The sequence below is a fragment of the Lissotriton helveticus genome, chromosome 11, assembly GCF_964261635.1.
Source record: "Lissotriton helveticus chromosome 11, aLisHel1.1, whole genome shotgun sequence".
Lineage (NCBI taxonomy): Eukaryota > Metazoa > Chordata > Amphibia > Caudata > Salamandridae > Lissotriton > Lissotriton helveticus.
The window spans coordinates 530,425,334-530,452,802 of NC_136072.1; the positions used below are offsets into that span (position 1 = coordinate 530,425,334).

The following is a 27,469-nucleotide window of genomic DNA, read 5'->3' on the forward strand; positions in this document are numbered from 1 at the left end:
AAAACCTCTAGAAAAGTACATACGGAACATTACTGAAATTCATCATGAGATCGAGGATTTGACACAGGTGAACGTGTGGGAAAAAGTAGGTCAAGGAATGGGTAAAGTTGGAGGTTGGTTTGCCAACCTAGGAAAGGGTTTCATTTGGTACATACTGAAACCTATCATCATAATAGTGATTTGTGTAATCACTTTGTGGGGATTGGTGCGACTGTACAAATGGTATAGATCAAATAGGTTGCAGAGATCCATGAGAGAGCAGGAGAGGAGATTGGCTGCGATGCAGGATAATCAGTACAGGAGTCTGAGGGCTCTAGAGATGATGAAACGAGGGAGTACTGCAACAAGTTCTGTTTGATGCTGTTCAAACCTCAGGGATGGTGTTGTAATGGTGATGACTACTAAAAGTCATCAAAGGGGGGATTGAGAGAGCGCAAACTGAGGAAAAATGTAGAAGTGCACCATATTTACAAGCATGTTATATCAGCTTAGTATAGATCACATAAGAGTGTCAAAATTTTAGAGTAAGAATACATGAGTGTTTAACTAGAATAAGAATACATATATCAGTATGAAAAACTAATGTAGAAGAGTGTAGAGATGTCAGAATGATGTTGAAATTCCGTGTTATGTGGCTGTTGTAGGGGAAAATGTAATTCTGCTAAACGTAGAAATGTGTAGGCCACATGGCAGTTCACAGAAAACGAAAGATGCTGTTACACTTTCACATGAGATGGATTTTGATGTTGTTATAATTCAAAGTATTATTGATCATGGAACTGAAGTATATGTTTTATAGAAGTGTTTTCATATAACCATTGTGTGTACTGTTTAGACAAATAAGCTAAAGGTTTTCAGAGTGCATAGGCCCGTTTCATGTAATTCTAATAGGCCTGAATAGATAAAGTCATTTCTTTAGATCTGCATGTGCTAGTTAAAGGAAGGTCATGTTAAGCATAAATTGCGGAGCTTGCTCGAAGGGTTTACGACTTAGAAGATACGGTAGAGGCCGGAATTTGAGGCCCACAGTACAAGTGTCTGTTTGCAGGTGCGAGGAGGTTCTAATCAAGCGAGTGATGAATAGACTTTTGTTTGGAGAGCCAGGCACAGGCCTGGAGGAGGCTTCAGGAATTTCCTGGGGGGTACCGTCCTGCCGGAGAAGAGCCTGAGAAGCAAGGTCAACGCTAACGAAGGGTCCAGAGGAGTATCAGCATGGAAAATGCCAGAACCAAAACCACGTGAGGGGCGTCTCTAAGGGGCGTTTCTATTGTAAATGTGGTTTTTGTATTAGGGACAGCACCCCTGGGTGGAGTTAGAGCAGATGGTCTGAGAAACCTAAGAGATCGGATGGGTAGGCAGATAGGTTAACTGCGAGACCTCGATTCACAACGAAGACAAAGGGAAGTGTGTGATCTTCTTTGGAAGTCACCACGGCTGACACCTTTTTAGGTAAAGATTCTGCTAAGTAGGGATGTCACTTAGTCTAGTGTAGGGACAGTCTAATCTGGATTTTCTTCCTTTCTGTAAATGACTCACAAGTTACAGCTCGTGGCTATTCTTGCAACTCTTATGACTTTTGAATTGGTTTTGATAATATTATTTTGCCGACTAAGAGCATTTAGAGAATTTATGTTTGTATTGATACCCGTATATCTTTTGAACCTGATTTTGAGATGTTTGTATCTCCAGTTAACTTTGGCTTTACAATAAACTTTTAAAACTTATTCGTGGTAAGTGGTTCTTTAGAGTGGGGTAAGTCCTTCACTGATTGACCTAGTAGTGGATTGCCTTTTACTCTTTGACAGGTACCAACGGTTTAGTCGACCTGAGTTGGGATCTAGATCTAAAACAATAGACTAGAAATCCCGCGTTAACAGCACCACACCATTTCTGACTGGTAAGTGACCCCACAAGTACTGGAGCTGAGGATTCGTGAACTACTGCAGTTTAGACTATTATCAAAAATCACCAGTCCAGCCGTTATGTAAAGAGACACTGCCTTGTAATACACTTTGTGAGTAACTTTTTATCCCAAAACACTTTGCATTCTGGGACTTGTCATTTTCTCTTTTTCCTATCCTACAGAATGGGCATGATATAAATCCCAGCACGCAAAGTACACCTGGCTTAAAAAAATAATCAGACTTTGTGATCATGCTGGCTGCTTCTTCACTGCACTACTGGAGTTTGAAAAGCCTCAGGGCACTTGTGACCTTCCATTTCACGTGACTTGAATCAGTTTCAAGATGTTTTTAGAGCTTCTCATTGCTCAAAAATGTGTAATTTCTGATATTTATGTATTTCCCTCTTTTTCATTGCTTGACATTGCTCGCAGGAAAGTGTCACTCATAGTCGTTGAATGTCACTCATAATTGCACTGGAATTATGAAAATGTCACACATAGCAGCAATCTGAATCCTTGGCAGCAATGCATAAGGGGAGTGACAGAGACACTCGTAGGACCACCACCCCTTCCACAGGCCTCAGCAACGTTTCATTCACAGTCTCACAATTTCAGAATCGAAACATTTTCAGAAAATATTTATTCATGAGAAAATCATTGTTACTCATTATTTTCAAACAGCAAAAAACCATGGACAATTCCAATGCCAATGTCAATGTGTATTATGTAGCGGGATTGCATACGAGCCAATAGACCCGATTCAGGTGGGAGACTCATTTGGAAGCCAAAAATGGTTTTCTGTTGGTAGTCTCCCGCCTCAATTTGTCTCTGCTTCAATAGAAGTAATTATGTTTTTAAAGTCTCCCACTATCCTCTTCCAAAACGATGGCGTGTATGGAATGCAATAACAAAAAGCACCAAAATACCACTTGGGTGTCACTCTATGGGAATCACAGAAACTGATTTTGTGTTTAAGCCACTACCTTAATGGCTAAAGTTACGCCTCTTTTAAATAACACCACTTTTTTAATCCTACTCCGTAATAAACCCTGTCCTCGGAGATGTAAACACTCCGCCACTTGCAGCAACTTGATACTGCGGAATATCTATTCATTCACTCTCATCTCCATATCTCTCCCTGTTCTTCATCGCCTCGGCGCCACTATTCTGTCTACTTCTCAGTTTCGATTTCGCTTTCACCCCTCCCTTTTTTGTTTTTTTGCAGATTGTTATAGCGCGAACTTCCGAAGGTATTGGAGTGCTGAGCACCAGTTGCGTTGCACAAGGACACATTATTTGTTTTGGGAGGCCCGGCGAGATTAGGTGATTTGCCCAGAATCACAGGATGCTGAGCTGACACCTAGACTCGAAACTGATTCCCAAGCTCTAAAGTCGGCAGCTCTAGCTGTAAGGCTACATCCTCTTCCCTCTCAGTTGTTCCAGCCCTTGAATCTTTCAGTTGACTCTCTCTTCTCAGATCTCACTCTCTCCACTGTCAGCCTCTCCCGTCGCATCTTCCTGAATATAATCTAGTCCGTACCTCTCCTCCAGGTGACGTCTGCAGTCCACGAAAGTTACCACCTCTGGTCTCAGCCTCTGGACAGCTGGGCCCGCCTCTGACGTCAAATGAAGCAACAGTTCACGGGCGAATTCAAAACCCTGGCGGGACTGTTTGAAAGCTTTAATTAACGGAATATGAAATTAAACAGCGGCGGACAGAGGCGAGACTGTAATGGGCTTCAGCTCCTGCTGTGTGTCAGACCTAGAAGGAGGGAAGCGAGCGGAGCGTGTGGGAGGGGCTTCTGGAACTTGTATGCTATGTTGAGTCATGCTGTGGGATTTCGAATCGGGAGGGGCGTGTGCTTAGTCAGCAACCTATGTTTTTACAGCACTGTAACAATCCAAAGTAAAAAATATGTGAGAGTGTTAAAGGATGCTTATAAACTATACAAAAAGCACCTTCATGTACTAATGTGCTTGAACAGCGCCTTCCCCAGCCTTACGAGGCCCAAAGCGCTTTTGGGTGGCAGACTGAGCGGGTACTGCGTTTGTTGTGCATATTCTATACTTGTATTAGCCTAATTGTGCCACCTCTTATTTTATTTTTACTTTTTTCAACTATCCTGATTGTATTTGTAACTTGTTAGTGTGTAAATCTCCTGATGTAACTTACTTGGTTCTATTGTAAAGCGCTCCGACTCCTTTGGGTAAAGTGTGCGCTATATAAAACTGATTTAAATAAATAAATGTTGCCAGGGTCGGAGTGGGATCAGCAACAGGCCCGGGCAAGCAAAAAACAGTGGTCCACATTTGGGTGCCATCTCCTTTCATGAGGTTAATATCGAGGGACTTTCTTAGCATCAGTATCCTATGTCTCACTTGTACATCTCCAACCCCCCCCCACCCTTCATCCTAGTCTCACTTGTACATCTCCCCACCCCCTTCATCCTACGACTCACTTGTACATTCCCCCACCTCACCTTTCGTGTGTCTCAGCCCGGCTGCTGCAACTGTGGGCTCGGCTGGACCGTGTCTGAAGTCTTATCTTCGACACACCCTATTTTGTTCACAGTTCTTTAAAGACCATTTGCATATTTACATACCTTTGTTAACTGCTTACCAAGGCTCAGTTTTTTTTCTCGGGTTCCAGCACCCCCTTGGCCCCCACTCTGCCTACTCCTTACATTGTATTTGACATTTACTGCCGTAGTGTGAGAATGTATTTCATGAAAAGGAATATAAAGTAGAGTTCCCAAAAGAAAGATGCCAGCCATGTGTTATTTAAAGAGCCTGCAAAAAACTCGTCTTGCCACTAAATAGAGTTATAAATAAAAAAAATATGTATTTTTTTGTAATGTGACTTCTCTGTCTTTGTTACCTTTAATTATTAGTCATGGATCATTCAGGCAGCCCTAGAACACAATTAAAAGTGATTTCTATTTATATTTGCTGTTTGAAGTATACACAGATAGGTGCTGAAAATACGGCTTTAGGTGACTGCTTATTTTTGTACCGTCTGGGACATAAAAATAATAAGCTGGCAACCCTAATCGTAAGACTAGAAGTTTGTTGCAGGATCAGCGCATTATTTATTTCCTCACCCTCGATCCCTGATTAATGCCATAATAGCAGGGCTTTAAATGGGCCGGGTCCTGCCGGTGCTCAGCACCAGCAGTTCGTAAAAGCAGACTCCGAGACAGGTCCCTATCAGGCTCTCCATTTTCACCCTCACACTCTTAACTCTGCAGCAGTTCACTGTTTTGATGTAACTTATTTTTTTGCAGTTCTGTATTCCTAAACTTGAAGTGCTTTACATGAGCACCAACAAGCACATCATCATTTATTTTTTGGTAGGCATAGACGATTAAGTGATTTGCCCAGAAATACAGAGTGTTCAGCCGACGCTGAGACTCAAACCTGCTGCCATTAGCTCCAAAGTTGGCAGCTCTAGCCATGATGCCTCAACCCCTTGCACAAGAACTAAAGCATTTTCAATATTATATACAACGAAGCCATAGTTGTATGTATGCTTGTAGTATATTCATCCTATGCAACTAACAACCTTTGACAAAGCCAATAGTCCTGGCTTGTTGTAGGTATAATGTTACTTATGAGGAGGCCATAACAGAAGCAGTGAAACACCAGTCGGGCGGCACATTATGTTGAGAACAGATTTTTAGCATAAAAGTTGTAAGCCATGCCCTTAATTATATCGCCCCTTTGAGAGACACCCTGTAGGCAGCTGGCTCTGTATATACTATACCAAAATGAGGTATAGAGCGCACTGAGTCCAGTGGAACCCCAATTGAAGGCAGAGGTAAAAGTAGATAGTACCTTACTCTCTATTTGTGGTAGTGTGGGCGAGCAGTAAGGCTGTATCAGAGGGTAGTGTTAAGCATTTATTATACACACTCAGGCAACAAATGTCACACACTCACACACTCAAAGACTGAATTCAGACCAATTTGTTTGCATAAAAATATTATTTAGTTGTTTTATTTCTAAAAACCAAGCCAGACCTGGTGCAGGTAATTGAAATAATACTTTGCAAAATATTATGCAATGATTTACAGTTGAATGCAGGTTCAAATGCAGTTGGTTGATTTACTGGTAAGTAAACAGTTCAAAATTACTTTTCAGTTACTTTACAGATTACTCTGCAAGTTACTTTTTAGATTTCTTTTTAAGTTACCTTTGCTAATCAGTGTGCTATGCCTAGATATCACACTGAGACATTTCCTAGACAAAAGGTAAGTAAATCAGTTGTTACACATATGCAGTTTTTCAATTTTTCATACAAACCAACTCTACACTTGGAAGAATTTACAAGGAAAAGCAGTTAATGCAATCCTATGGGCGGAAATGAAGTTATCGGTTCGCAGGTAAGTACTGGTTTGTGAGGTTGGTATTCTGGGGTTAAAACCAGGGTTCCTCCAGGGTTTAGGATGCACTGTCAGAACACCCTCATCGGCACTAGGGCGGCGGGGTGCAGAGTGCTGAGGCCCAATGTTATACAATGTGGGATAGGGGACCTCCAGTTGGTGGCTGATCACAAGCAGGCCACAAGGTTGTGGGAGCAAAGATCCTGGTGTTAGTTTCAGGGCAAAAGGGGGTCAGAGTTAGCATAGAAGGTGCACCCACAGTGGCACAGGGGCAGACGGGTGCAGTGTGCTGTTTTAGAATCGGGTGGCCTGTTGTTTTTAATGGGGATTGCTGGTATGGGTTTTTGGATGCAGGCTCGGTCCAGGAAGACTTCTGGGAAGAACCAACAGCTGGGCAGAAAAGTTGGAAGGCTCATGGACATAGGTGCACCTCAGGTTCTCTTCTCCAGGGCGCAGGGTGGCTGGATGCAGGAGTGTCTTTTGAGGTCAGATTTCACCTTACCGTGCCACTCACAGTTGTGGGGTCTTCGTGCAGAGGTTGCAGGTGACATCAGGGAGTCCTGGAGGGGTCAACCCACAGTGGACTCAGACTCTGGAGCACTGGGGGACCTCGCTGGGACTGGTGGGCCACCCAGATTTGGGCCGTAGGCTTCGGGTGAAGTGGTGGTTCAAGGTGTCTGGTTTCTTTATCCTCAGCAGGCTCAGAGTCTGTCTTGGCCGTTTCTTTTGAACATAGCTGTTGTTCACAGGAGATCCTGTCTTTGTTGAAGGCTGACAGCCCTCCCAAGTGTTCTGGAGGTCGCTGGCTGCAGGACAAGGTGACTTTAGGTGCAGGATCTCTGGAAACTGCAGACGGGCCAGTAGGGCTGGAGCCAAGTCAGTTCCTCTTTGCAAACGTCCTCTGCTGGGCGTCTTCTTTCGTCCTTTTTAGGTTGCAGGAATCTGTTTTTTTGGGTCAGGGCTGCCCCCTAAATACTGGATTTAGGGGATGTTTTAGGGGTCTCATGGTCAGTAGCCAATGGGCTACTGACCTTAGGGTGACTACACCCTTGGTGTGTTCACCCCACGTAGGGGAGTGGGCACAATTCCTAATCCTGATTGAGAGTGTCTGCCATATGCAAGATGGTGAGCACTGAAGAGTGGGTTACACCTCACCTCCCCCACCTGAGGAGTGGGATTGGCAGAGGTGGGCACACCTTCTGGGCTGTGCTAATTTTTCCCCTCTGTCTTCCTGCCGAAAAAGAGATGAGACAGGAAGGGGGTCTGCCCCTGATTTTTTAATGCAGATTTATATAGCCCAAACTCGACCCGAAGGTATTGGAGCGCTTTACATGAGCACCGGTTGCGTTACACAAGGACACATTCAGGCACGGGAAGATTAAGTGATTTGCCCAGAATCACAGGATGTGGACGGGACCCTAAGGCTCGGACCTTGGTTTCCAGCACCAAAGTCGGCAATCTAGCCGTCATACCACATCCTCTTTACCCCCGATCGCAGGAGAGGCCTGGGGTCACATTACAAAGGCAGCAAGGCCTTTGAAGCTCCCCTGCCATGGATGGCTCTTCCTGGCCTGGGGGAGGTGTGACCACTTCTTCCCAGGAAAGTCTTTGTTTCTGGGCCCAGGGAGCGAAGGCTCCCACCCCAGGGGTCCAGAAACATGTCTTGTGGTGGCAGGCTGGTGTGTACCAGTCAGGGAACCCACCAGAGGCTGTTCGTTTTTCAAGGGGCATCTCTAAGATGCCCTCTGAGAACATTCTATAATAAATCCCACACTGGCATCCTTGTGTGGTTTTATTATGCTGAGAAGTTTGCTACCAAACTTCCCAAAATTCAGTAATGCCATTATGGGGCTGTAAAGCTCATAATGGCAGACTCCCATACCACATCCTCTTTATGGCTTTACTGCACTTACAATGTCTGAGAATGGACTTAGACACTGTAGGGGTACAGTGCTCTCGCCACTGGACCTTTACCAGTGGTATTGTGCACCCAGCTAGAGGTGTGTCCTATACCATAGGCAGTGGGTTGCAGGCATGTCACACAGGAATGTGTGCCATGTCGACTCTTCACTTTTCTCTGCACTAAAACACGCACCCTGCAATGGCAGTGTGGGTGTGTTAAGGCATAGGACCTCTAAGAGTGACACAATATGTGCTGCAGCCCTTAGGGGGCTTCCCTGGTCACAGTGCCCTTGGTACACATGGTACCTTTTACAAGGAACGTACATGTGGCCAGAGAGGTGCCAATTGGGGGTACAAAGGTACAGTTTTGGGAAAGAACACAGGCTCTAGTGACCCAATTGGCAGGGACCCAGGGCACATCAAGTCAAAGTGCATTAGAAATCTAGCAAAAAGTGGGGGGGTTACTGCAACAGAAGCTCAGCTTCCTACACTCCCCAGTTTTTCATCCCACTAAAAGTGCTGCCTAATAGCAATAGCTTAACTTATATCTGAAACTCGGTGCCGCCGTCAATACCATGCTGAGTTACTTCAAGTGTCTGGGAATGCACCCTACATTCATATAACTCACTTCTCATTCTCGCACTTCACTTTCACGCCCACAGTGCACTCACGGCGATCACAATGCACTCACACTGTTCACCATGCACTAACACCATTCACCTGCTCACCCTGCACTCACAGCGATCACTCTGCACTTACAATGCACTTGCCCAGTTCACCCTTTACTTCTCGCTGTAGTCACACAAACACACTGCTCACCCGCACTTGTGACACTTCAGCCATCTCTCCCCCTCACTGCTCAGTCTGCAATCTCACTCAAACAAGCCCATCGCTAACCATGCATTTATTCATCCTGCTCTGCACTTACATCTGCACCATATGGTCACCTCACTCACCCTGCACTCACTCCTCCTACCCTACTCTCACAATGTTGCATCACTCATCGTGCACTCACGTGGGCACTCCTGCCACCCACACAGTGCAGAGGATTAATGTGCCTGCTACAAAGAACGTGTGTGATGTAGATCACAGAAATGAGTGTGAGTGTACTATGAGTAGTGCTATAAAAAAAATAATGTTTATCAGAAAGGTACTATAGAGAGATGAGGTGCATTGTTGGTGAGTGGTACTGAGGGAATTCATGGATAAAGAGGAAATGGGGAAGGGGCACCAAAAGAAAATGTTGCACTGTGTGTGGCCAGTGCTAGGGCCACCTCTGGCTGGGAGTGTTAGCCCCCCCCCCCGAAGTTCAGGTTTAGTTGCGCCCCTGCTTGCTATCATGTACTTGCCCACACGCAGCTTGTCAAATTAGGTTACAGCACACAGGTAAGAAGAGGAGAGAAGATACATGAATGACAGAACATATGTGCTTTGCATTAGTACCTTTTTGTGTCTGGTTGAAAGGGCATGGGTTATTAGCAGGGGTGCAACACCCATAGTGCTAGAAGGGCTTTAGCCCCCCACATTCACCCCTTCCAGCCCCACCCTCCATCTCTGTCATGTATCTCTCAGCTCGGCCTGCTGCAGCTTGAGCGGCTGGGGGCTCGGCTGGGCAGTGTATGGAGTCTTATGTCCGCCCCGCCCGAGTTTTTCAGGGGTATTTAAAATACTATTTACATCCCTTTGGCACTGCTTAACAAGGCTTTGTTAATTTTGTTTACTGGTTTCAGTATCCCCTGGGTCCCCTCTCTGCCTATTCCTTACATTTGTATTTTATGTTTACTGCCACAGTGGGAGAATGCATTTGGTGAAAAAGGCATCTCACAAGTAGGCATGTCACTATTCCAAAATAATACTGGCCTTTTGTTGTTGTTTAATGGGTCTGCAAAGGCTGTAAATAAAAAAGTATGTATTCATTTGTAACATGACTTTTCTGTCTTTATTTCCTTTAGTTTAATTACACCTAAACTGTAATTTTTAGTCATGAATCATTAATGCCGCCCTAGAACACACTTAAAAGTGCTTTCTATGTGTATTTGCTGTTTGAATTATGCACAGATAAGTGATAAAAATACCAGATTTGGGTAATTTTGCTTATTTTTGTACTGGCTGGTACATTAATATACCAGTAGTGCTGGTTGAAACCCGCTCAGCTGGCAATCCTAATCAGAAGACTAAAAGTTTGTTCAAGGATCAGCACATTATTTCCTTCACCCTCCATCCCTGATTGTTGCCATAATAGCAATAGTAAAACATATCTGATACCCTACGCCAGCTGTAATTACAATGTAGAGTTACTCCAGGTATCTGGGAATATATCCTGCATTCAGACAAATCTTTCCTCATTCTCATCACTCACCCTTCACTTTCATGCTCGCCCTGCACTCACAGCGATCACACTGCACTCACACTGCTCACTATGACCTCACACATTCACCCTCCTACCCTGCAATCACACGAGCACACCGCTCATCCTGTATGCACAATACACTCCACTCCCTTTTCACTTTCACCACTCACCCTACACTCACAGTGATCACATTGCACCTGCGCTGTTACCCTACACTCACGCTTCTTACCCTAAACTCAAATGACCACACCTCTCACCTTGCACTCACAGCGACCACACTGCACTTATGCCCCTCGCCATGTACACACACCGTTCTCCCTCCACTTACCCTGCGGTCACATGAGCACACGCTCACACTCCAATCACACCACTGGCCATGTACTCGCACTTTTCAACCTGTACTTGCATGGGCAAACTAATGATCTTGCACTCAGGTGACACTTCACTTACCTGTCACTCTCACTTTGCAATTACAAACAAGCACATCACTCACCATACATCCAGTTCTGCCACTGTGCACTTTCACCCGCACCCAAACACATATGTCACATCACTCACCTTGCAGTCACTCCTCTCACCGTACTCTCACACTGTCACATCGCTCACTGTGCACCACATAGGCATGCCTGTCACTCACACAGCTCACCCTTAACTCACATCATCACTCATATGAGCACAGCACGCACCCTGCACTCACACCACACAAACACAGCACTCACCCTGTAGTCACACCACTTACTCTGCACTTCCTCCTCTCACCCTATACTCATACAGACAAACCACTCCACCTGCATTTATACAGACACTCTGATTATCCTGCCTGCACACAGGGACAATAGTCTGCCGGAACTCATAGAGACACAGCACTCACTCTGCATTAATTCCTCTCACCATGCACTCACCAGTGCCTCTCATCCTGCACCACATACAGGCACACCACTCACTCTGTATTTTTACCACTCACACCATCCTGCATTCACTCTTCTAACTCTGCACGCATGTTTTACCTCCTTCTATCGTTCAGTGCCACAGAAAGCACCAGTGGCGTTTTTAACTGCAAAGGTGAACACGCATTCTGCAAATTTACATGCTCAAATTGGTATAATTCTGTCGATAGACATATTCCGGATCTGTATAACCAAGGTCAAACAACGAAGGAGAGCGACTCACCCGAAAGCAGACCCAGGAGCTGCGTTGCGGAGGAGTCTTGCCGTGCTGAGCAGAGCTGCTGGGCTATGTTAGATCTGGGGGTCTCTAGATGACACTGGTAGGTACTTGTGACAAATAGGGACCATTGCCTCTTGTCAGGTTAAGGGGTATACACTCTTTAGATAACCCCTGCTCACCCCCTTGGTAGCTTTGCACGAGCAGACAGGCTTATCAAAGGCAATGTGTAAAGTATTTGTACCAACACTCACAGTAACACAGTGAAAACACCACAAATGGACTCCACACCAGAAGTATTTAATCTAAACTAAACAAGACCAAAACGACAAAAATCCAATATACACAGTTCAAGAATATGATTATAAAAGAGTCCTAGGTTTGCGTTAAAATAATCCACAGTTGCGTCACGTTTAGCCCAAACTACCTGTAGATGCGACAAGGTTCCAAAATGAAGCTGCAGCGTTGAAAAACAAGCGATGCGTCACTCCTGAGACCCTGGGGAGGCGATGCGACAGCTCCGCTGGACGCAGCGGGCGTGTTGTGACGAATCCGGTCTGTATGGGGAGGAATGCGATACCTAGTATGGATTCCGGTGCGCCGGTTCGGTAGGAAGCGTCTCGCACAGGCACGATGCGATGATCTTCGGGACGGCGATGATCTCAGGTGCGGTGGCGGTGCGCGGTGCAGCGTCGATCTTCTCCTCTCGCGGCCCCTCGTTGCGATGGCTCTGCGACGATGTTCGCAGTGACGTGATGCAGTCCGCAAGCAAGCGGTGAGGCGATATCACCCAGCGACGACAGGCGCTGCGACGAGCTCGATCCTCGCAGCGGCGGGAATTTCCTCGCACTGTCGGGGATGCGCTCTGCAAGCAAGCGATGTGTGAAAATTGCAGATTGTCTTTGTTTTTTCTTGTCCAGCTTCCCAAACAGTGGTCTACAACTTCCAGAGGCCCCTCAGTCAGATTCAGCACTCCAGAAAGGGCAGAACTCTCTCAGCAGAGTTCAGGGGGAAGCTGGGGGTGAAGTCCTTTTGTTCCTGGGACTTCTTTACAGGAGTCCAGTTCTCTTCAGGCCCTTGGAGATCTCTTCAAGCAAGGGGACTAAGCACCAACAAAGTCCTTGCCTTCTCCTTGGCAGCAAAGCAACTGCAGGTCAGCCCACAAACACACAGCAGGACAGTCCTTCCTCTTCAGTCTTCCAGCTTTCTCCTTGGCAGAGCTTCATTCTTGATTCCAGGATTATCTAATTTTCTGTAGTCTGGGTAGGCCTTTTTATACCAGTCTTTCCTTTGTTCCCTAGAGGCAGAGAGGCTTTGGCTTGGTCAGAACCAGTTCAGGTCAGTTCCTGAGCACTTTGTTTTTCTGTCTTCTCCTCTCCTTTCAGAGAGAGGGGCAGGGTCGTCAGCCATCCAGCAGGACGTAGAGCCAGGATTGTGTAAGGCAGACACAGCCCTATTCAGGCCCAGGTGCTATCCCCTCCCACCACTCAAGATGCAGGTGCAGTCAATTAGCCTAGGGCTGACTCATCCAGCCTCCTGGGGGCTCCCCAGCCTCTGTCACTCACAAACCAGACAGTCAATTCACCAACAGACCAAGGCACACAGAAAGGTCAGACAAGAGAATAGCCACTTTCTAAAAGTGCTGTTCTCAAACACAGGATTTATAAACCATCATTCCTAAAAGATAGGTTATTACATTCTGAGTTCGGGGATACCAGACTTTAATTTTCTATCTTGCTCCTATGGGAAGATATGCAGGTAAACATTATACTCAGCATTCCCCATTATAGCCTATGGGCAAGATAGCCCTCTCGATAGTGAAAAACTAAAATGGCTTTAATTCACTACCAGAGCTTGTCACCTACACCAGTACATGCTCTACCTTTCACATACACTGCACACTGCCCAGGGGGTACCTTGGGCCTTCCATAGGGGTGTCCAATGTGTACAGAAAGGTAAAGGTTAGGCCTGGAAGTGTGGGCACTGGCAAGGTCAGCATGGCAGTTAGAAACTGCCCCCAGGCTCTGTGGTGGCAGGCCTTAGACACCATTTTAGGGCTACTCGTGTGGGTGGCACAATCAGTGCTGCAGGCCCACTAGTAGCATTTGAATCACCAGCCCTGGCACACTCAGTGCACTTTACTATGGACTTCTTGGTAATACAAATATGCCAAACATGGATAACCAGGAGAAAAAGTTTTACCCGCACCTCCCACAGTTTGGATCTAATTTATGATCACAAAGCAGAAGATAAACACCAATTACTATGCTTATCTTGGCAATCACTTATGCCTCTTCGTTCTTTTTATTTTTACAAAAAATTCTTATTTTTTTGTCCGAACAGTGGACACACTATCAACTGCACAAACATCTCACGTTGATAAAAAAATTTGATGAGAAACTTAAATCGTGCTAAACAAGACTCAAAAACACTTATTTACAAAACATTTAACATATACAGTGAAACATTAATACATTCGTGAATCCTATTACATAACATTCAGCATGTCAAAAACAATTTTTCTACATATCAACTCAATCTCGAGAAATTGATATCAAAAACACAGTCAAAAAGTTCATTATATTGATAGAATGAAGCAGTTTTCTCACGAATCACAAGCTCAGAGGGTAACTCATAAAAGTACTCTGAGCCTTTAGAAATGAACACGAAGGATTCAATCCCACATAGCTATATAATGAACAAAGTGTTAGTGGATGAAGTCTATGGTTGCAGAAGAAGTAAAGAATTTCACAAGATCAGTTGGATGCTGTGATATTACATGTTAGAACATGGATCAGTTAATTTACAATACTGTAACTGCTTGATCCACATGTGAAACCAAATATAAACCCCGTACATCCATTTTAGGGAAGAGCACTTTTCATTTACATCATACTTCTAACAAACATTGACAAGGCAATAAATATGTTCATTTTAATAGCGTATAGAGAATATGTGTTTATTAAGCTTCACTAAAAGGCAAGCCACGTAAAGTAGAAGCAGTAGGGCAAGCTTTTCTAACAGTAAAAGCAGTGACTAATGGGAGTGTGAGTGGCGGTGTGTCTGTGAGTGTGAAAGAGTACAAAGGTACGAAATTCCAAGAAATATAGTGAGAATGTGTTTGGGGGAATATGTGTGTGTCTAAGTGTATGTGTGTTATACGTGCAATTGTGCTGCTGGTCTGGCATACTGGAGGTTATTCTTGCCTTATGGACAAGGACATTAATAGCATATGGATCAGAGGTGTTACCTATGGGAAACTGCAGGCCCTGGCATGCTTCTATGAAGATATCATCATTGCTGTGTGGACTCGAACTGTCAAACTGAGAAAGTCGCTGACCTAGTCATAGTCAGCGGCAGCGACACAGAACACGTGCCACCACAGCTAGCGGAATACCCTGACATGATGCACTTTATTCTTAGCATATGGGGTAGATCCATAGCAAAATGTTGGAACTGCTATTTGATATTATATAACTCTTGTCATATGATTTCCTGTACTCATTTTATATGGGGTGTCAATGGCAAAACGCAGGACCTTGAATACAGGAGGGAATTTTTAGAGGTACCATTGACCTGGGCTGAAGTATCCATGGTAAATTTCTGCCACTGTTATATCGAATGTAGTCCTTGGCATAAGGGGCTCGCACATGAAAACATGATGACCTTGGTATACTGGAAGTAATTACTGACTTTCTCCTAGGAAAGGCCAGACAACCCCGGTGCACCATGAAAGTTCTGGAATATTTTATGAACGACCTAAAAGGGTCTGCCAAGTTTTAGAAATGTGACCCAAAAATAAAAAAATAATCTCAGGGGAGAAGTCTACTCTCCCTTAAATCATCTACAAGAAATCTGTTAAATTATTTTGCTTGCTAGAATTTAGAGGACGTACCACACCCCACCACTTACATAGATCTTTTTCCTCATATAATGTCTATGAGGTCAGCTCTGATCCCATTTCTAGAAATTCTTGTCTTGCCCCACTGCTGGGAGCAGGACTGGCTTTAATGCTTTAGCCGCACCTAGCGTTGACTTTGGTGAGGGTGCACTGTGTTTAAAAATAATTTCGGTTTAAAAGCTCACCAGCTTCCTTGCGCATCAGGCAGTTTTCAGGCAAGAATAAAAATGTAAAAATAACTCTGGAGATTGATGTTCCTGCTAGTGAGAGTTGGGAATTTTGTCTGGTGCAGTTTTGGCTCACTGTAAAGTAGCGCAAAGGGTTAATGAGCACTGCTGCAGAGTGTGTACCATGTGATCAAAGAACTGAGTGTCAATGAACTATAAGTAGCACTATAAAAAATAAAATGTACGTCAGAAAGAGGCTACAGAGAGATGAGGTGCACTGTTGGAGAGCGGTAATGAGGGAATTCATGGAGAAGGAGGTTATCGGGGAGGAGAGTGCCAAACAAGACTGTTGTAGCAGCCGCCCCAGCACTCGAGCCAACCCTGGCTGGGAATCTTAGCCCTCCCGAAGGTCGGGTCTAGTTACGCCCCTGGTTATGAGTTTGTGTGGCCTAAGTGGGAATTGTTTTGGGGCCAGATGTACGATGGTTTTTAGCGTGCGCAAACGGGTTTTAGACCAGTTTGCGCATGCAAAAAACCTTGGGCCCATGTACAAAACCTATTTTGCGACTCGCAAAATAGGTTTTGCGATTCGCTATTAGGAAGGGGCATTCCATTCCTAATAGCGACTCATAACCCATGTATGAATGTTTTGCAACCGCAATTGCAGTAGCAAAACACTCGCAAATTACCACCTACTTCAAGTAGGCACCCCTTTCTCCTTGCAAATGCATGCAAAAATATTTTTTTAGGTCAGGCAGTGGTCCCAGGAACCACTGCATGCCCTTAAAAAATTTTACGAAAACGTTCATTTTTTTAAAAAAAATGCATCCCGTTTTCCTTTAAGGAAAAGGGTCTGCAATTAAAAACACTGCTTTATTTAAAAGCAGTCCCATACATGGTGGTCTGCTGAGCCTAGCAGACCACCATCCCTGGGATGGCCAGCCATTCCCAATGGGGCTGCAAAATGCGAGTGCCTCATCAATATTAATAAGCCTTGCATTTTGCGACCCCATTGGGAATCGCATTCAGTGTCTCTGACACTGTAGTACATAGTAAATATGCAACTCGCAATTTGTGACTCGCAATCAAGCGCAAATTACGAGTCGCAATTTACTATGGTCGTACATCTGGCCCTTGGCGTCTTGCATGATGAATAGCGGAATGCACTGTCACTGATTCCATTACTGTATAGCTGTGCATGTTCCTGGAGTAGAATGAACTAAAGAGAGAGATTGTTGCAAACATACCTACCATCTGTGACTTTTGCAGCTGAGGCCTTGGCCGTGGGTGATTTTGTGGGCAATTCAGGGTGCCTTGAAGACACAGCATCTGGCATTAGGGAGCCAGGGATGTGCTTGGAGCACTGGTGGTTTAGGTTCTATACTGGATGGTGTAGGAAATGCTTTCCTGTCGAGTTTTTGATCATTTGCATTTTCTTTGTGTACAAAAGGAGTGGCTCAAGATAACAACAATTTCCATCATCTGCTTGAGGCCTATGAAGGGCGAGCATGGCCTGTAGTTTCTGAGGTAAGACTAGAGAGGAGGGAAGATTTGTGGAATAGCTTGCAGGATGTAAAAGGTATTTCTTGACACAATTTATCCGAGGAATTAAGAGTGGTCAGAGTTCATGATTATTCTAAATGTTCTTACTTAGTTTGATGTTGAGGGTGGGCACTATCTTTGGTAATGTTCCCATCAGTGACTCAGTGTCTGCAGCGGCAAACAATCATCAGCGTGGGCATTGTGCCTTCAGTGGTTCATTATCATCATCAGAGGGTTGAGTTTGTGACCAACAGTGACTCAGTGTCTTTAGTGGCCTACTATCAGTGGATTGACGCTATGTTCATCCTTGGTTTACTTTCACAAGCAGACTGTTAGTGTCCCAACCAGCGACGCTGTATCTTCAGTGGATTGGGCGTGTCCATCAGTGGCTCTCTGTCCTCCGTGGATTGGTTTTCCCAATGCACTGATTGTGTGAAGCAGGTACAGCGGCTAATAAAGGCGCATTCAGTAGCATTAAGGGTCCAATGAAGTTTAGAGGAGCCTCGGGATTGGCTCCATAGTGTCTAAACCAGCAGTGCTCATCCGGGGCATCTGTGCCACCCTCCCAGCCGGAAGGGCAGTCAACCTGAAATTCTGCTTCAAACAACTTCCAGAATCCTTACTGGCATAATTAGGAGTAACCACTGCAAATACTGGCCTCACTATTAAAAAAAATACAGCCAGAGAGCAACTGCAGTTTCCACGTTCATAGATCTTTTATACTGAAGATGTGGTTGATGCTGTAGCTTCTCGGAAGGTGGCCTGGAAAAAGAGGTTGCAAGGGCTTCCCTCTCACATTTAAAAAGTTGGAAGGATGTACATTGTGTAAAGAAATGAGACGAAAGACTGGGTGGGATAGAGAGACTCAATAAAATTCTCAAGTGGTTCATGTGCCTTCTGGAGACTGTGGGATTGCAGACGGAGGTTCTGCAGCTTTGTGTTGGCTGTCAGCTCAGGAGCAGTGCATAATTTGTAAAACAATAAGTGCCAGGGTCCTGGTCAGGATGCCACCGCATCTAGCTCCACCCATTGCCGCTGCCAATGACAGTACCTACACAACTATCAACTACCACACTGCTACAAGTGTGACCGTTCAGACTGTTTGATCCCTCCCAAAGCTGTAAGAATGGCTGCCTTAGGCAGCAGGTATTTTTTTTTTTTTTTTGTATATTGAATTAATTTGAAACTATTGTTGTGCTCAACTTTAAATCGCACAGTCTCACTGTGGGTCAGCTGTTCCAAGTGCTGGTGCTAGCAATTAAGTGCCGGTGCCGAGCACCGGAAACCACCGGCTCAAATTAAACACTGCTCTGGAGTCCTTCACCAGCACAGGGTGTTGCTAAGTCTCGCTTGCGCTCTCTCTGGACCTCCATTTCGCACTCAGTGTGTCGGTCTGTCAGTGGAGGGGGTCGAGGGAAGGATAATGTCACCCCCAACAGGAGTTGAGTCGGGTGAAAACAGTCCACCACCACCACGCCTGGCTTTCAGGGGTACACACATCTCTGTGCTCCCAGCTCGCCACCTAAGCCAGCCCCACATGATAATGTGATGGCCGGACAGGGAGTGAGTGGGTGAGGTACACCGACATCCCCAGAGAGGGGAATGAAGGGGAGGACAGAGGCCCACGTGCCTCTTGCCGCAGGCCTTCAGTTGGATTGTTGAGGCCCCAACGGGCCACCAGAGGTGGCCGAAAGGACACAGACAGACCCCACCTCATTGCCCCTCAAAAACTCGCCTTTGGTTGGCCTTCAAGCACTAGCCCATTGCGCGGTGCCCGACTGCCTGTTTTACCAATCGGACCTCGACCACAGGCTCTTGACACAACGGCCAACATTGTGCAGGGCTCGAACTACAGGTATCCAGAGGCGAGATCCAAAGATTCGTCCCTTCTGTCCAATGGACTGAGAACTTTTACATTCATCATTCCTAGTGACATTGGCTCTTCTTGAAAGGAATGAGGGCAATTATTGGACATAACTAGAAAGAAGGAATAGGGGAGACCCAGGATGTGAATGTGGTCCAGTAAAAAATGATTAATAAGTACATGAAAGGAGCGCCGAGCAGGCACCTTGTGACAATGACCTGTATGGTGAAAATATCATTTATTTTGAACAAAGACTAAAAAATATACACATTCTAAAAGTCCTGTGATAGGTTCATGCCTTCTCAGTAGCACCAGAAGCAGTACCCTGTGAAAGGACCACTTACAATATCTGAGGGCCTGAAATGCGACGTCACAGGGCCAGGATATGTGCAGAGGAGAGGCTCCATTGCAGCAGAGAAACAAAGGAGAGACCACTGCGGGGGTGCTTTGTCGGCTACGATAAGATCTTCATTCAGGATCATAGTTGGATCATTTTTGTGACAAAATAGATGGATTTCCTGAAGAAATGTAATAACCGTGCCTTGCCTGCTCCCCTTGTTAACCTGAAACAAATGGTATCACCCGCAACGTGGTGATGTGTGATGACATCTTGAAAAGTTTCTATTGTGACGTATCCTTTGTACAAAGGGCTGGTAACCAGGCAGCTGCAGCAGTGCCCTTAAGGACACCGAACACGTAAGACACTGCTGGCGGCTGGGGACAGTGAAAGGCTGAATCTGCAAGGACTGAGCAAGCTTCAGAAAGGAAGGGGGCAGGGGTGGGTCAATGGGGACAAGGTGAGTAAATAAACCATACGAAAACTGAAATGAAAACCAAACCGACCTGAAAACTAAATTAGAAACCCAACTGAAAACTAACTTGAAACAGTCTTGAATTTCCAGTTTACCTTAATCCTTAATTTCTTTCGCCCCGTTCTTAATCCCTACTCATTATAAGGGTGTAGCCCCTCCAAGCCCATGTTGCGCTTTACTACCTTATATTTCATATTTCCACACCAATTCCTTTCTTCTTCTCTTTACATAGTTCTGGCTTCCCTTCCACGTTTTCCCACTCCCCTACCTTTTCCAACCATACCCCTACCCTGAACTCTCTTTCCTTTCCATTCCTTCACTACAGGCTCCTCTCCTGCCACACCTTTATCCTCTGCTCTCTTCACATTCCCTTCCATTACGTTCACCTATCAACAGTAGCGGCCACCACTAAGCGTGGGTGGTGGTGCGAAGGGTCTGAGGGGGAGGGCAGGAGCAGAGGGGGAAATAAAAAACAAGCATTGGAAATGCAATAGGTCTCGCAGCATTAGAGTTAGTGCTTTTAGAATTGTTTATGGTTTTTTTTGTAAATCTTTAGCATTTTTGTTTCCTGTAGCCAATGCTAAAGAATAAAAAAAAAAAAGCCATAAACATTTCTAAAAGCTCTAACTCAAATGCTCCGAGACCTATTGCACTGTGTGAGGGTGAGGAGTTGAGGGTGAGTGAGGGTGAGGGTGAGTGAGGGGTTGAGGGTGAGTGAGGGGTTGAGGGTGAGTGAGAGTGAGGGAGGGTGAGTGAGGGTGAGGGTGAGTGAGGGTGAGGGTGAGTGAGGGTGAGGGTGAGTGAGGGTGAGTGAGGGTGAGTAAGGGTGAGGGTGAGTGAGGGTGAGGGTGAGTGAGGGTGAGGTATTGAGGGTGAGTGAGGGTAGAGGGTGAGAGAGGGTGAGGGTGAGTGAGTGTGAGGTGTTGAGGGTGAGTGAGGGTGAGGCGTTGAGGGTGAGTGAGGGTGAGTGTGGGTGAGGGTGAGTGAGGGTGAGGTGTTGAAGGTGAGGGACGGACCCATATCATATTGTTTAGTACCTTGTGTATTTCCGGAAGCCATTCATATGCCCTATGTGTTTATTGAATGATCTGAAAAACCCACTGATGTCTTATGCATTCTTTCTTGTCAGTGAGTATCGTGCACCTAAATAGTGGTGTTAGGTTATCTTAAGAGGAAGTTGATTCCTAGGACACAGTAATATAACATAGCTTAACTCAATGGCACACATAAATGTTTGTATTGTCAATGAATTAGAGGCTTTTCACATTAATAAGCGCAATGGGAATCCATCTTTCTCTGTTCTTCCGTGCAGCTGTTCTACCCCATCCTATGAGTATTAAATAATGCGCCATTTTGTAACAATGGCTCACAGGAGGTTCAGTTTCTCTCTTAAATTGAAGCACATGGCACTTTGAGCCAACGAAAATCAGAACGTTCGGGGACTCGTGATTGCTTTGAACTTGAAACACGTATGTTTGAATAAAAACAATTTCACAGCTTAGATAGCAAATAAACATCTTTGTATATTAGTTGCTCTTGTCATCATCACTACATACTTGTAAGTAGCGGATGCTGTACGCAGAGGTTAGCGAGTTTGGGAACTTCACGAGGACAGAGCTGTGCAACCTGCAAGAGCGCGCGGATGAAGGAAGAGAGAAAGAACAAAAGACGCAAGGCGTCGGAGCATTAATCATGCTCAGCTGCGAGAGCTCGAGTATGCACCGGCATGCATATATCGTAATTAAAGCGAGGCTTCCCCTGTACACCAATAAATAGAGTCAGCCCGGTAGCACACTTTAGATGAAGCTTCCTTCTGAGAATAGCGAAGAAATATTGCCGGGTGGCATGCGCGAGGCAGGAGGTCAAGCAGAGCTCCCTGTTCCCCGCAGTGAATCCTATATCAAAAGTAAACTCGACCTACTTGCAGCGTCCCTGTTTATTTTTAAATGAGGTCGCAGTATTGATCCGGCAGCAGACGGAGAGCAATGGATGTGTGCCGGGCTCGCGGGGCGATCGGCATTCGTTTAGTGCTTTTGTCTCTAAGGTTGTCTTTTTAGGCAGTGGCGTTTTGACAAGCCTCCCTTTTGCATTACTGTCTTACACTTAGGAGGCGGAGGCACCGTGCCAGCTAGGTACTCATCCGGGAGACTAAATCATCTTGAAAGTGTTCTGTATGTGTGTGCTCGCGCCACGGTTGGGTCTGTCGTTGTTAAACTGTTGTTTCCTGCTGCGCGTGTGATGAACGGAGGGAAGAGAGGGGAGGGGGGAGGAGAAATGCGACACGGCGGGAAGGGGAGGGGGCGGAGCGGGTAAAATAAACAAACAAGACGGAGGGAAGAGAGGGGAGGGGGGAGGAGAAATGCGACACGGCGGGAAGGGGAGGGGGCGGAGCGGGTAAAATAAACAAACAAGACGGAGGGAAGAGAGGGGAGGGGGGAGGAGAAATGCGACACGGCGGGAAGGGGAGGGGGCGGAGCGGGTAAAATAAACAAACAAGACGGAGGGAAGAGAGGGGAGGGGGGAGGAGAAATGCGAGACGGCGGGAAGGGGAGGGGGCGGAGCGGGTAAAACAAGACGGACGTGCACGCGCTTTTAAGCTCAATGCGCATGCGCATTGAGCTTAAAAGTCACGGGCACTGCAAGGAATCGCAACGATTCCTTGCAGTGGATAAAGAGTGGATAAGCCCCCATAGTCTCGCTTGCTCGATGCGCATGCGCATCGACAGGCGAGACCTAAAAAACTGTCTTGCCTAGGTGCTGCGGCCTCTGCTCAGTCTCCTCCGCGCTTCAACAGGAAGCTCCCAGCCTCCTCTGTCCAATCACAATGCTGCCTAAAGCATTGTTGGGATTGTCTGAGTGCCGTGGTTCAGTGCTTAGACAGGGGCTTGGCGGCTTTCCATTTTCTTCATCAGACTGTGTAATGCAGCCTGGTGGGGAAGATGCATAGTGCGCATGACAGTTTGAATGGCCTTCTTGGGCCGGTCAAACTTTCATGCTCACTTTAGAGTGTGCTTTATACTCCTCCCCTGCCCCCAGTACTGTCCAGCCCGGCCTATCCCACCACGCCAGCACCTGAGTAGGAAGGAAAACTAAAATAATAATAACATTAGTTATTATCATTTTAGTTTTCCTTTTTACACTGCACGCAGAGCAGTGGGGTGACGCTCCTCCGCCTTAGTGGAGGAGCAGCTGCTGCTTATCAACTTCCTTTACCACACTTTACCATCCCTGGTTCTCCATCTCCTTCTACTTCATTTTCTACTTCTATTCTAGTCTCTTCACCTTCTTTTCTTCCATTACCTTCCCTTTCTTTCCTTCCTTCCTTTATTGTTTTCTTCTTTGTTTCCCTATTTCCTCTCATCTCCCCTCCCTCCTCCCTAATTCTTCTACCCTCTCCCTCCTTCCTTATCTCTTCTATCCTTGCCTCCCGTTCCCTGGTTTCCTATGCTCTTTCTTTCTCTTCCCTACCCTCCTGTTCTCTTGCAGTTCAGTCCTTCTCCTCCCTTGAATGTCTTTCCTACCCCTTCTCCTTCCAAATCTCTCCCCTTCCCCGTTCCTTTCTCCTCCTCTCTCCTACCCTCCTCTTCTGTCCCTTTTTTCCTTCATACCCAATCTTTTCTGCCCCATCACCGACCCTTCCCTCCTCTTTACTTTCCCTTCCTTTCCCTCCCCTAACCCCTCCTTCCCTTTCCCTCTCAGCTTCCCCTCACTAGGCTCCTCAACCTTACCTCCTCTTCCCTTCTGTTTTGTTCTATTCCAATCTATTCGCTGACCTTTTCCCTTCATTTAGCTTCCCTCCACTCCCCTTTCCTATTTCTCCTGTCCTCCATGACCCCTTCACTTCCTCACTTCTCTCCTTCCCACTGCTTCCACCCCTTCCTTTTTCTTCATACCCTGTCTCTTCTGTCCCCTAATGTCCCTTTCCTTTCCCTTCCCTCTCCCTCTCATCCTGTCACCTTCCCTTCACTTCCCTTCATCTTCTCTTCCCTCCTCTCCCCTTCTCTTCTCTTCCCCTTCCCATCCCTATCTCAGCTCCTTTGCACCAGTCCCATGCCCCCCTCCTCTTCAATCCACTACTTTTCCCTTCCCTTCTCCCTTTTCCCTCCCTTCCCCACCTCTTCCCTTCCCTATCTCTTCTCTCCACTTCAACCACCCTTCCATTCCTTTAGCACCTACCCCTCCCCTCCCCCTTCTTTTCACACCCCTTCCCTTCCCTTCCTATTTCTTCCCATCCTTTCAGTTCGCTTCTTCTCTATCCTTCCCTTTCCACCCCTTTCCTTTTTCTATATCTCTTGTCTCCTTCCCCTTTCCTTTCCTTTCCTCCCCTTCCCTCTGCTTTCCTCTCCTCTTCCCACCACTCCCATTCTCTCCATCCCCCTCCCCCTCCCGTTCCCTTCCCTTACCTCTCCTCTAACCTTCCCACAGCTCTTTTTTCCCACCCCTCTTCTTTCTGTTACCTTCCCTTGGTATCAACTGTGTAGCAATAGTTAGTATGTAGTGTTCTGCTCTTTGCTATACAACATAAAAAAAAAAAGAAGTTCACAAACCTCAGTTCCTTCCTGGTAAGTCTCGGGGTGATTCGTCAAGTGGGGGCCAAGAAAAGGTATGTGACCTGCTGGATTTGTGGAGAGCTAAATATGGTGCCATAAAAGAGTATTCTTTCTATAGCAAAAAATACAAGCAATACTCTAGAATAGTTTATTTTTTGGCGGATCATGCAATGCTTGCGGACACTGTATTGGTTTCTCATATCCCAGTGGGTATTTCGGATCATTCAGTGGTTGAATTAGTACTTAATCCTAGGTCTAAGACCACAGAGCATAGATGGACACTAGATAGAACACTCCTTCTGGATTAAGGTGTAAAGGTTGAGCTAAAAGAAAGAATACTAGATTTCTTCAATTTTAAAATAGGTTCTCCACTGAGCAATTAGTTTGGGAGTCCTTTAAGGCCTACTTACGGGGTTTACTGAGTTCACAAATGATCTATAAGAGGAAAACCATTAAGAAAAAATAAATTGACAATCTTAAAGCCATAAAGGAGAAAGATCTGGAACTACAGCGGGCTGCTCTGACAGATAGGGAGAGTATCCTAAAGTTTGAGAGAGAGCTGCTGGAATTGCAAGCCATATTTAAAGCCAGGAATGATAAGATTATTAAGGAAAGGTGGGAGGTCAGCAGACTAAAGAACTTTGAGTACGGTGGAAAGTGTGGTGCTCTCCTGGCTTGGAAGTCGAGGACTGAGAGGGTCAGAAATAACATTCAGACGTTGATGCAGAGAGTATCCGGTCTGTTGATATCAGAGGATGAGCTGATTAGGGAGGAGGCTAGGGGGTTTATGCAGGGCTTATATCAAGAAGACACTAGCCTTGGAGCAGAGGAGAGGAATGCCTGGTTAACACTGAGAGATCTACCCCAATTGAGTCGAGGTAAAGCCGCTGGCCCAGATGGTCTGCCGGTTGAGGTATATTCCGATAATCTTGAGATAGTTGTCCCGGTGCTCAAGGCACTCTTTAACAGAATATTTTTACAAGGGGACAGTATCCCTCCTTCCTGGTTTGAAGCCACTATAACGTTGATAGCAAAGCAAAATAAAGACCCACAAAAAATTGAGTCTTATAGACCTATTTCTTTATTAAACTCCGACTTGAAGATCTTTTCTAGGATACTGGCTACTAGATTAGCCAGAATCATTAAAACAATCATACACCCAGATCAGAGAGGGTTTATACCCGGGAGGCAGCTCAATGAGCTTACGTTCCAGGTAATAGGTGCAATAGATTTTGCGGAGGAGAGAGGGTTGCCACTTACCATCATAGCAATCGACGCAGCTAAAGCGTTCGACCAGGTTAACTGGGCGTACCTCTGGGCTACCATGACTAGGTTCGGGTTTCCATCGATTTTTATTGAAGGAGTTAAATCTTTATATAGGAGCCCTCGAGCTAAAGTCCTAGTGAATGGCGGTTTATCAGAATGGTTTAACATCTCCAGAGGTACTAGGCAGGGCTGTCCCCTGTCCCCCTTATTGTTTGATGTTTATATTGAACCCTTTGTCTGTTCTTTAAGAACTGACAGTATTATTTCACCTTTTGAAATTGGAGAGCTGGAACTCAAAACTGACCTGTACGCGGGTGACCTCCTGTTATATACCGCTAACCATGTCAAGGCAATCCCCCGGTTATTCAAACTGGCCGAGGAATTTGGAAGGGTATCTGGTTACAAAATTAACAAGGAGAAAACCGATATAATGGACTGGAATAACTTAATTCCTATACAGGGGGTCAAACAAAAAATGAGGTGCCTTGGAATATATCTTACCCATAAATTGATGGATATCCCTAAAATCAGTTGGCAGATAGTAGCGAAGGAAGTGTGTAAGCTACTGTCAAGATGGGGAAGCCTGCCTCTTAACATATATGGGAGACTGAATCTGGTTAAAATGACTATCCTCCCTAAAATAACTTTCCTTTTTAATACCATCCCTCTTTTATTTAACCCTAAGGACATTGCGAGCCTTCAAGGGAAGATTGGATCCTTTATATGGGCCACAAGATCACCCAGGATTGCCTGGAAGAAATTGAGGAGAGGGCTGAAGATGGGAGGTCTGGCCCTACCCGACTTATTTTTATACTGCCATGCCTTTCACTTTAAGAATTTCAGAATATTGGCCAATAATTTAGATTCCTCTTCACAGGGCCGTCTTTTTCAGGCAATGTTACATGATCAGTCACAGGGTCTAGAATTTTTTCTTTTTTAAATTTGGGGACCAAAAATTTTATTAAAAAGTTCGCCTTAAGATCTTACAGGCGCGCAAGATGGCGGCCGTGATCTCGTCTGAATAGGCTGGTGCTCCGTACTCCTGGACTTCATCTCCCCCCTGAGGGTCCCTGCCCCGGTGTTTGCTGAGCATCATTGAGCCCTTTTGCATGGCGCTTCTCCCCCGGTTGGAATTTGTTTGTGCGGGTCTTACCGCTAATCTATTTTCTATCTGGCGTGCTCCTGTCCATTTCCGCCCCTGTGATTGCTCGGCTCCGGCTCTATTCCGCTCCGGCTATCGAAGCAACTCCTGGTCAGGCAGTGGTCGATCTTCTGCATTCCTGATTATGCCTCCGAAGCCGCCCGCGAAAGGAGCCGCGGCTGCCACAAAAACCCGCGGCTCCACAAGAAATGTTCCCGATTTAGAAGGGAAAGAATCCCTGGCTCCCTCCGGTGGTGGCAGTGAAAAGTTAACTGCAATGAAATCAGTGTCTATTACTTCCTCAACATTAAGGAAAGGGCAAACATTGCCGGATTTGTTTAATCGGCGAAACCTTAAGGAACAGGCTCTTGGTGCCAGTGAAAATGCGAAAACTTCAGAGAAGCCGCGTGACTCTTTAAACAATCAAAAAGTTGTTGCCGGTAAGGAGGTGGCAGTGGCTCTTACTCTCTCAGCGTCACAATTGTTATCATCACCACAGTCTGTACATGCAAATTCTGACCTACA

The 27,469-nt window shown here is 45.8% G+C and overlaps 1 protein-coding gene across 3 annotated transcripts in view; it reads right to left on the reverse strand.

Moving 5' to 3' along the window:
* The window catches only part of LOC144790632 (uncharacterized), a 490,677-nt gene extending 486,982 nt beyond the window's left edge, over positions 1 to 3,695 (reverse strand). Inside the window, exon 1 of one of the 3 annotated variants that reach the window (XM_078665360.1) lies at positions 3,444 to 3,695. The gene's annotated coding sequence lies outside the window, so the exon portion shown is untranslated. The remainder of the gene's footprint in view (positions 1 to 3,443) is intronic. The other 2 variants (XM_078665361.1, XM_078665362.1) reach the window with 2 other exon arrangements.
* Positions 3,696 to 27,469: the final 23,774 nt, after the last annotated feature.